Below are 8,692 nucleotides of genomic sequence, written 5' to 3' on the forward strand. Positions count from 1 at the left end.
TGCATCATCAAGATGGGTGAACCTTTATAAAAAGGCAAACCAAGATCTCAACGGCAGAACTGGTGGATGAATGAGGCATATGCGCACATCAATGGCTGTGAAAGTAGATGAAGATTGCAGTGAGGCTGACACACTCTAGTTGTCATGGCTTGCTTTGCCATTGGATAAAGATTGCCAATCCATTAAGATTCTGTGGTTGTCGACTGCTCACTGACTTCATGTTAAAAGATGACATGTGCAGTCCTCTGCTGGGGATAAAAATTTTTTTCAAAAACATGTACACACACCCACTCAGGACAGGTTAGTGGTTTGGGGTGGGGCAGGGAGTGCCAGGAGTCAGATGTGGAATTCTTACCCAGAAAAAAAATGGAAGCCACGAAATTCAGCTCTTTGGCATTTGGTTTATCCGCATTACTGCAGTATACTGCAAGATCTGAGCACTTTATATTTCCCTTTCTTCTAGGGAGGTGTAAATGAAGTTAGTTCAGTAATGGCTAGTTATAGTCAATCCACATTGGTGAGTTCGTCTCAGTGCAATATACAAAGCTGACGACGAGGCAGGGATGGAATTTTCTTTTCCATTTCATTTGAGAAATTAAGGATTGAAGAACGTTGTGACATGTTTTTGGAACTCAAAGTTGATTTTGAGGACTTTTGAACAACTTAAAATTTGAGCTGTGTGCACATCATATTCAGGTACAAGTGAATCAGCACAGAACATAACTAAAAAAACACTGAAGGATATTTGGGGACAATGGGGAATTCAATCCTAACAAAGAGAGGACTGTAATTATTTAGAAAGAAGGTTACACATTTAGCTGGGAGGGAATAAAATTGGAGATGAAGATAAGTAGGTGTTTCCTCACCATGATGGGGCCAACTGTTTTGAGGTGCTGTCTAACTAATGTTGCCTAGAAGACCCCAGTGCTCTGGACCAGTCTGGATTAAAGAATTAAAGACATTCTCCTGACATTGTGGATATGGTGCAAGCTCAGAAATTTACCTTAGGGATACATTTGCTGGAGGAACAGTAAAATCCAGGCCAAGCTTTTGATCAAAGGTAATAAGCTAATGTGTAAAGAGGCCTGTGATGAGGCCACACCCATGGAAATAATAGAAAGTTGCAAAATGCAAGGTGACTCTTTTCCTGAGCCAGCAGAGGTAGTCCGTTGGATTTCAATGGGATCCAAGCCAAGGCAGCCAAGTTCATGGACTAAGTCGTAAATTTCGATGCTGCTGTTGCCATGGTCACCACCAACAATGTTAATGCCCTCTGACCAGCCACAAAAAATGAGTTTCCTCAAAGTGCTGAGAGCTAAGAATACATGTGCATGCACATGCAGCCCCCTTTTAATTTGCAAGTGATTCAATCTAAAAAAAACGCAGCACTCATGCTTTATTCTTAAACAAGGTAAAGGTTAGTTTATTACGATACTACTGCTTTAAGTTACTGAAGTAAAAATGATAAAGTTATTACTTAATACAGGTACAAAGATTAGAATGCTGATACTTAAAGATTAGATTTTCAAATCAGACAGATATTGCTGCAGGCCCATTGCTCGAGTTCCTTCTTTCCAAAGTGAAGGGACTGAAGCTTGAGATTTTGTTTAGCAACTGTGATGGCTTCTGCAGTCAACTAATCAGTGTTTGTCAAATGGGCTTAGCAGGTCAAGCAGGTTCTGGGAGAGAGAGAGAGGTTTCTTGTTCCTCACTAGTTCTGTGGTTACGACACTTGAAGATTGTCTGGACTCTTTCAGCAGAATAGCAGTTGATTTCTGAATACCTTTATCTTTGACTCTCGGTGGCAGAGAGAAAACTCCTCTGATGTCTCTCCGAGTTTTTCCTGCACACACGGGGCTGAATTTGACGGCCCATGGGTGGATGTACATCTGACCCAATTGGGCATAAAATCATGCAAGAAGACATCGGGCGAGTGTCCTGAAGTCATTGCGCACTTTCAGCCGGCGTGCACAAAATTCAGAAGCGTGCCCACCTACAATTAAGCAGGCAATTAAGCCCATTAATGATGCGATTGTCTCCAATTTTTTGTGGTCCATCCAACCTTATGGTTGGCGGGCAGGCAAATTGGCCAGGCGGCCTTTGCATTTTTCATCAAACCTCACCCACGGGTAGGACGAAACTTCTGTTATGAAATAAAATAAAAATAAACATTTGTGGACAGAATTTTTATCAGCTTTACTTTCAGGTGATTGATTGCGATGCAAGGACATTTTTTTGCAGTTTATTAAACATTTATTTAAGCTTTTTCAGGTCGGCAGCTCCCTGAGGCAGCCGTCTACCTTCAGGGAGCTCTCTTGCAGCACTCCCTCGTGCCTGCAGAAATGTCATTACCTGCCCTTTTCCTGCCTCCACTCCAGCAGCATGGCTGGCTGTTAATTGGCCGGCCAGCATGAAATTGCAATCAGGCCCGTTTCCCAACCACTCTCGGGCCGGCCGATCGCACGCGCCCACCAAAGATAAGATTCATGCCATGGTTTTTACAGTCTGTCTTTATCACAACCAAGAACAAAATGGCTGCTGTGGTAATTTTGATGAATCATTGTTCCACCAGGCATAGAAGTTAATTACGTTGCGATTCTTTGAAGTTTCGTTCTGTTTTCTGTTCTTTCAGAAGTCGAACAATTTTCACACCTTTTAGGGGATGCAGTGGACACCTCTAGAGAAGCCTTTTGCATTTTAATAACTCTCCATAGTTAAGCTCTAGAGATAAGAATATGACAAGGTTTGAGTGCCATGTTGTCTGTCCATACTTTCATTTTGAAAAAGTCTTTTAAACTCATTGTAAATGTTTGAATTCAGAAATGTATCTTTTAAATAATTGTCTTTAAAATCTGTAGTGTCACAATTGTGTAATTATGATATCCCCATTTCTGTGGGAAAGTGAGTCATATTCAGACAGCATGCAGGAGTAGGGGAAACAGGAATGCTCCAGGGTGTGGTAAAGCTCCAGATCAAAGCCATGCACCAGGTCAAGGCTGTGGTATATCTGGAACTAGCTCGGTAGTCTCGAAATCCTGGAATGTGCACATGCTAGATGTTGAAACAGAAGTTGATGTTATAAACGTGGAAGGTGAAAAGTTGTACTCAAAGGGCACAAAAAACATAACAGCACATGGAAGATGAGTAAAAGTACTGATGATACAATTCCAGCGCCTGCTGTAAAAAATTAAAGTCAGACATTCACAACTTACTTTCATCATAGATACAGCTGCAGCAATGTTTGTTACCACAGAAGGAAGAAATCCCCAAGTCGCACTTCCTTAACACAAAAATGGTGCAAAACTGACTAATTATTCCAATAACAGTATTCCAGCGTTAGGTGAAGTTAGAGTTAGAGTGGACTACAATGATGCATCCTATTTCTTATCATTAACTGCAGTCAGAGGGAACAATGTTTATCTAATGGGAAAAAATTGGTTTAAGAAGTTAAGGTTAAACTAGGCCGAGTTATTTGCGGTAGGGATCAGTAGGAGTACATCTCTTCACACTTCTTCAATGACAAAGTAGTCTTTGAGCAAGGAGGACGAAATGATAAAATTAGACTGTGAGATAATAAATATTGTAAATAAGTCAGATCATGCAAATACACATGTTCTTTCAATATTTCCCATGAAGATTGGTTCTTTTCTAGCCACTGTTACCTGTGAAGTACTTTACTTGCACAAATAACATGCCAGTGTCTGCCAAATAAATTAACAAAGAAATTTGCAAGGAAGTGCTGCTTAGTAAAGTGTTCAATTATGTCATGAGTGGGAATGAGCACAAGTTAATTTCCTCCAAATGCAAGGGAAAGAGTATCTTGTTTGGTCAGTAGATATAGCAAATAGATAAATATTAAAGCTATGCCCCATACCACAAATGCCAAAAACATTAAGATTTTGAGAAGTTGTTTTGCAACATAGGGGCTGTCAGAGGTGTTGGTATCAGATAATAACCCACAGTTTATGTTAGAAAAGTGTGAAATATTTCTGAGTAAGAATGGACTCAAACACTCTCCAATACCACCATATCTCACGGTATCGACTAGTGCTGCAGAAAGAAGTATACCAATTGTGAAGAGGTCTTTGCAGAAGTATTTGCTAGGTGATAGAACTAGGCAATAAGTTCCATGTTTCTCTTCAAAACAAGAGTAGGACATTTTCTGTTTTCTTACAGAATAACCCCACATTCTACAACAGATTGTTCATTTTACGAGTTAGTGTTTAAACATGCTCCTAGGACAAGGTTTAGCTTGCCTAAGCCTGACATCAATAGCAAAGTAAGAGAAAAGCAAGACAAGGTGAATATGAGTCATGAAGCTTTAGAGAGTCCAGTGCTGGTCAGAAGGTCATGGTGAAAATCCACTGAGGAGAAAAGGAGAAGTGTGATTGGAATACTATAAAGAGACTAGGTGCATTCACATATCTAAATGAAGATTGGAGAGAGACTCCATCAATGCCATATAGATCATTTGCTTGAAAGAGGAAAGTTGACAAATGGAAAGCATAATAAGCCTCCAAGAGTCAAAATTCCTTCTATGGTCCAAAGTGAAGCGAAAGTCAGAAAGAAAGTGAAAGTTAAAAAGAGACTGAAAGTTTGCTGATATCACAGAATCTATCGATATAGCAAAGTGAGTCAGGGCCTTTGGTTAAGGCAAATCGAATGTCACATGCCCAACCATTAAGTGGAGCTGGTAGTCAAAGACAGTTCAGGTTTGACTTTCCGAGTTGACAGTCAGAGTTTTTGAGAGCATAGAAGCAGCTATGGAGAGAGATACCCAGACTGAAAGAGAAAGAAGCCAGATGGGTTAATTGAAAGTCTGTAGGAAGGAAGAAGAAATAAACTTTTTCTCATTATTTGCTTAATAATATTTTAGTTGGCACGTACTGGTGTTCAGGAAAAACATAAATTATATATAAATTACTCTGGTAATAATCAGTCATATGTGTTTTGGTTCCAATCACAGTAAAAATGGGGAGGCGATGGTATAATGATTATGTCACTGGAGTGGCAAGCCAGAGACCCAGGCCAATGCTCTGGGGACACAGGCTCAAATCCCACTACAGCAACTGATGGGATTTAAATTAATAAAGTTGGAATTAAAAAAGCTAGTCTCAGTAATGGTGGCCATGAAACCATTATCGGTTGTTGTAAAAACCCATCTGGTTCACTAATGCCCTTTAGGGAAGGAAGCCTGCCCTCCTTAACTGGTATAGCCTAAGTGACTCCATGTCCACTGACAGGACAGACCCACCAGAGGTGGTGGCAGAGTGGTATACAGTATGGAGGGAGTTGCCCTGGGAGACCTCAACATTGACTCCAGACCCCATGAAGTGTCATGGCACAGGTCAAACATGGACAAGGAAACCTCCTACTGATTACCACCTACTGCCCCCTCCTCCCTCAGCTGATGAATCAGTACTCCTCCATGCTGAACACCACTTGGAGGAAGCACTGAGGGTACGTTGGATGTGGGACTTCAATGTCCATCATCAGGAGTGGCTCGGTAGCACCACTGTAGACCAAGGTGGACAAGTCCTGAAGGACATTGCTACTAGACTGTGTCAGCCGCAGGTGGTGAGGGAAACAACAAGAAGGAGAAACCTACTTGATCTCATCCTTACCAATCTGTCTGACCCATGACAGTATCAGTAGGTGTGACCACCAGACAGTCCTTGTGGAGACAATGTCCTGTCTTCACACTAAGGATACTCCATCGTGTTATGTGGCATTGCCATTATGCTACATGGGATAGATTTCAAACAGATCTAGCAACTCAAAACTAGGCAACCATTAAGCGCTGTGGGCTATCAGTGGCAAAAATGTATTCAACCACAATCTGTAACTTTATGTCCTGGCACATCCCCCACTCTACCATCATCAAGCTGGGGGATCAACACTGTTCAATGAAGAGTGCAGAATGGCATGCCAGGAGCAGCACCAGACATACCTAAAATGAGGCGTCAACCTGATGAAGCTACAACACAGGACTACTTGCCTGCCAAGCAGTATGCGATAGACAGAGCTAAGCGATCCCGCAACCAACAGATCAGATCGAAACTCTGCAGTTCTGCTGCATCCAAATTTGAGTGGTGGTGGACAATTAAATAACTAACGGGGGAGGAGGCTCCAAAAATATCCCCATCCCCAATGACGTGGGAGCCCAGTACATTGGTGCAAAAGACAAGGTTGAAGCATATGCAATCATCCTCAGCCAGGAGTGCTGTGTGGATGATCCATCTTGGCCTCCTTCTGAGGTCCCCAGCATCATAGGTGCCAGTCTTCAGCCAATTCGATTCACTCCACGTGATGTCAAGAAACAGCTGAAGGCACTGGATACTGCAAAGGCTATGGGCCTTGACAACATTGCCACAGTAGTACTGAAGACTTCAGTGCTCCAGAACAAGCTCAATTCCAAGCCAAGCTGTTCCAGTACAGCTACAACACTGGCATCTGGAAAATTACCCAGGTATGTCTTGCCCACAAAAAGCAGGAAAAATCCAACCCAGCTAATTACCACCTCAGTTCTCGAACAGCAAAGTGATGGAGGGTGTCATTGACGGTGCTATCAAGCTGCACTTACTCAACAATAATCTTCTCACTTGTACTGAGCTTGGGTTCTGCCAGGGTCACTCAATTCCTGATCTCATTTTGGCCTTGGTCCAAACATGGACATGGACTGCCCTTGACATGTGGAAATTCTACCTCCATTTCCAACAGATCCCATTTTCTCCAGTAGGGTAAAGGGACAGGTAGTGATTCACACATGAGGGAAGCTCAAACTCAGCAGGGCCATTCAGTGCAGAGTTCAAACAGACGCCATTTTTGCTGTAGCAAGAGCTTTACCTATAGTGTCAGAGAGACGATTTTGAGTAGACAAATGCTCTTGAAGGGCAGATAAGGTCTGTAGAATTGTCATAATGTGAAGTTATTTAAATCTCTAACCATTTAAAAAGTTTTTTTAAAAGTTTGCCTGTGTCAGTGCAAGTTAAAAACTGTTCTAGCAGTTACAATAGCTGTTGACGTTTTCTCCAAGGATTATTATTGGCTGGATTTTTGCTCCCAAATCAGATAGTGGAAGTCGGGAAATTTCCTGGCACAACACACCTGCTTTGGGAATTGCCACGAATGGCGGGATCTTCGTTCTGTGCTGTTGGGGAGGGGGGTGGTAGGGGTCGGAGGATGGGATGGGTAGGTGTTGGATGGAGTTGGGCCTGCCATCCCTGGATGCAAATCAAAAAAATGACAACAGGGGTCACCAAGTGAGAGGCAGGCTGTTTAAAAGGCCCTCCTCAGTTCTCTAGGCTTTGTCCTGGTTTTTTCTTAAACGTAAGACCCCATAATCCTCAAACCCTGTGCCCCCCCACACACGCAATATGCCCTTACATGACAACCCTTGCTCCCCACTCACCCCAATGGCCCCTCATACCCTCCCTGCCAATAAACACCCCCCACCCATCTCAACGGCCCCTTATAATCCATATGCCAACTTAGTGCCAACTCATGCCTGCCCATAGACCACCCATTGCCCTTACATTCGCAGTACTCCAAATCACCAATATCCACCATGGGCAGACCAGTAACCACATTGAGATTAAATAAAATAAAGATCTAATTATTTATTATGGCTTTCGCTATAATACAAAAACACTCCCATTCATGAAAGGCCATTCATAACTTTTAAATCCCCTCAAGTACTTAATCAGTTACCAAAACAAACAGACCATCAAAAACAACTAATCCTTTAATAAGCTCTATGAGCTGTCAATAAAACTGAATTTAAAACCCCACATTGTGATAACAGTAGATTGTGGAATGCAGCCAAACATTCATAATGACATATCGATGAACCTTGGGGTGATGTCAACAAACAACTATTGAAACTGCTGGAACAGATTTTTTTCAACTCTCACATATACCGGCAGGATTTTTTTTTCAACTTTTAAAAGGTTGTGTATTTAAATAACTTGACAGTTCTACATACCTTTCTACCCTACAGGAGCATTTACATTCACTAAAGTTTCATAACTCCCACACTGCGGGACAAGACCCTTGCTGCAGTGAAAATGGGGTCTCTTTAAACACAGCAGAGTTCAAATGGCCCCGAGTTCAGGTTTCCCACATGTGGCAGTCACATCCTTCCTCATTTTACTCCACCTCCCCAACTGCTGGCAAAATTGGTTACTGCCAGATAGATATGGGAATGGGACTTCTGTTTCTGGGTCCCATCTGCCATTTTGGATACACCATGGAGTCTCCATGACTCTTGTGAAAATCCAGGCCTATATCATTATGAATGCTTCATCGTTTTCCACAAGCTATAATTATTTCAGAGGGAGTTCCACGTTCACAGATTTATTGACAGATCAAAGAGGTTATTGGAAGATTCTGTCCTTGATGTGGGATTATGAATAGAAGTTTGTTTTTATAGGGATTCAGCATGAGGAGACTTGAAATTATTGAATGGGCTTTCAAGAATGGGTGTGTTATTATTGTGAAGACTGCAATAGATATTTGGACCTATATTTTTATTTAATCCAACATGCGCTCTTGAGGTCTGCCCAGGTTGGATACTGGGTAAAAACAAAAAAAAAAACAAAAAAAACTGCGGATGCTGGATCTCACACTGAACAATTTCTCCTTCAACTCCTCTCACTTCCTCCAAATAAAAGGTGTTGCTATGGGTACCCGC

This window comes from Carcharodon carcharias, chromosome 6 (genome assembly GCF_017639515.1).
Source record: "Carcharodon carcharias isolate sCarCar2 chromosome 6, sCarCar2.pri, whole genome shotgun sequence".
Lineage (NCBI taxonomy): Eukaryota > Metazoa > Chordata > Chondrichthyes > Lamniformes > Lamnidae > Carcharodon > Carcharodon carcharias.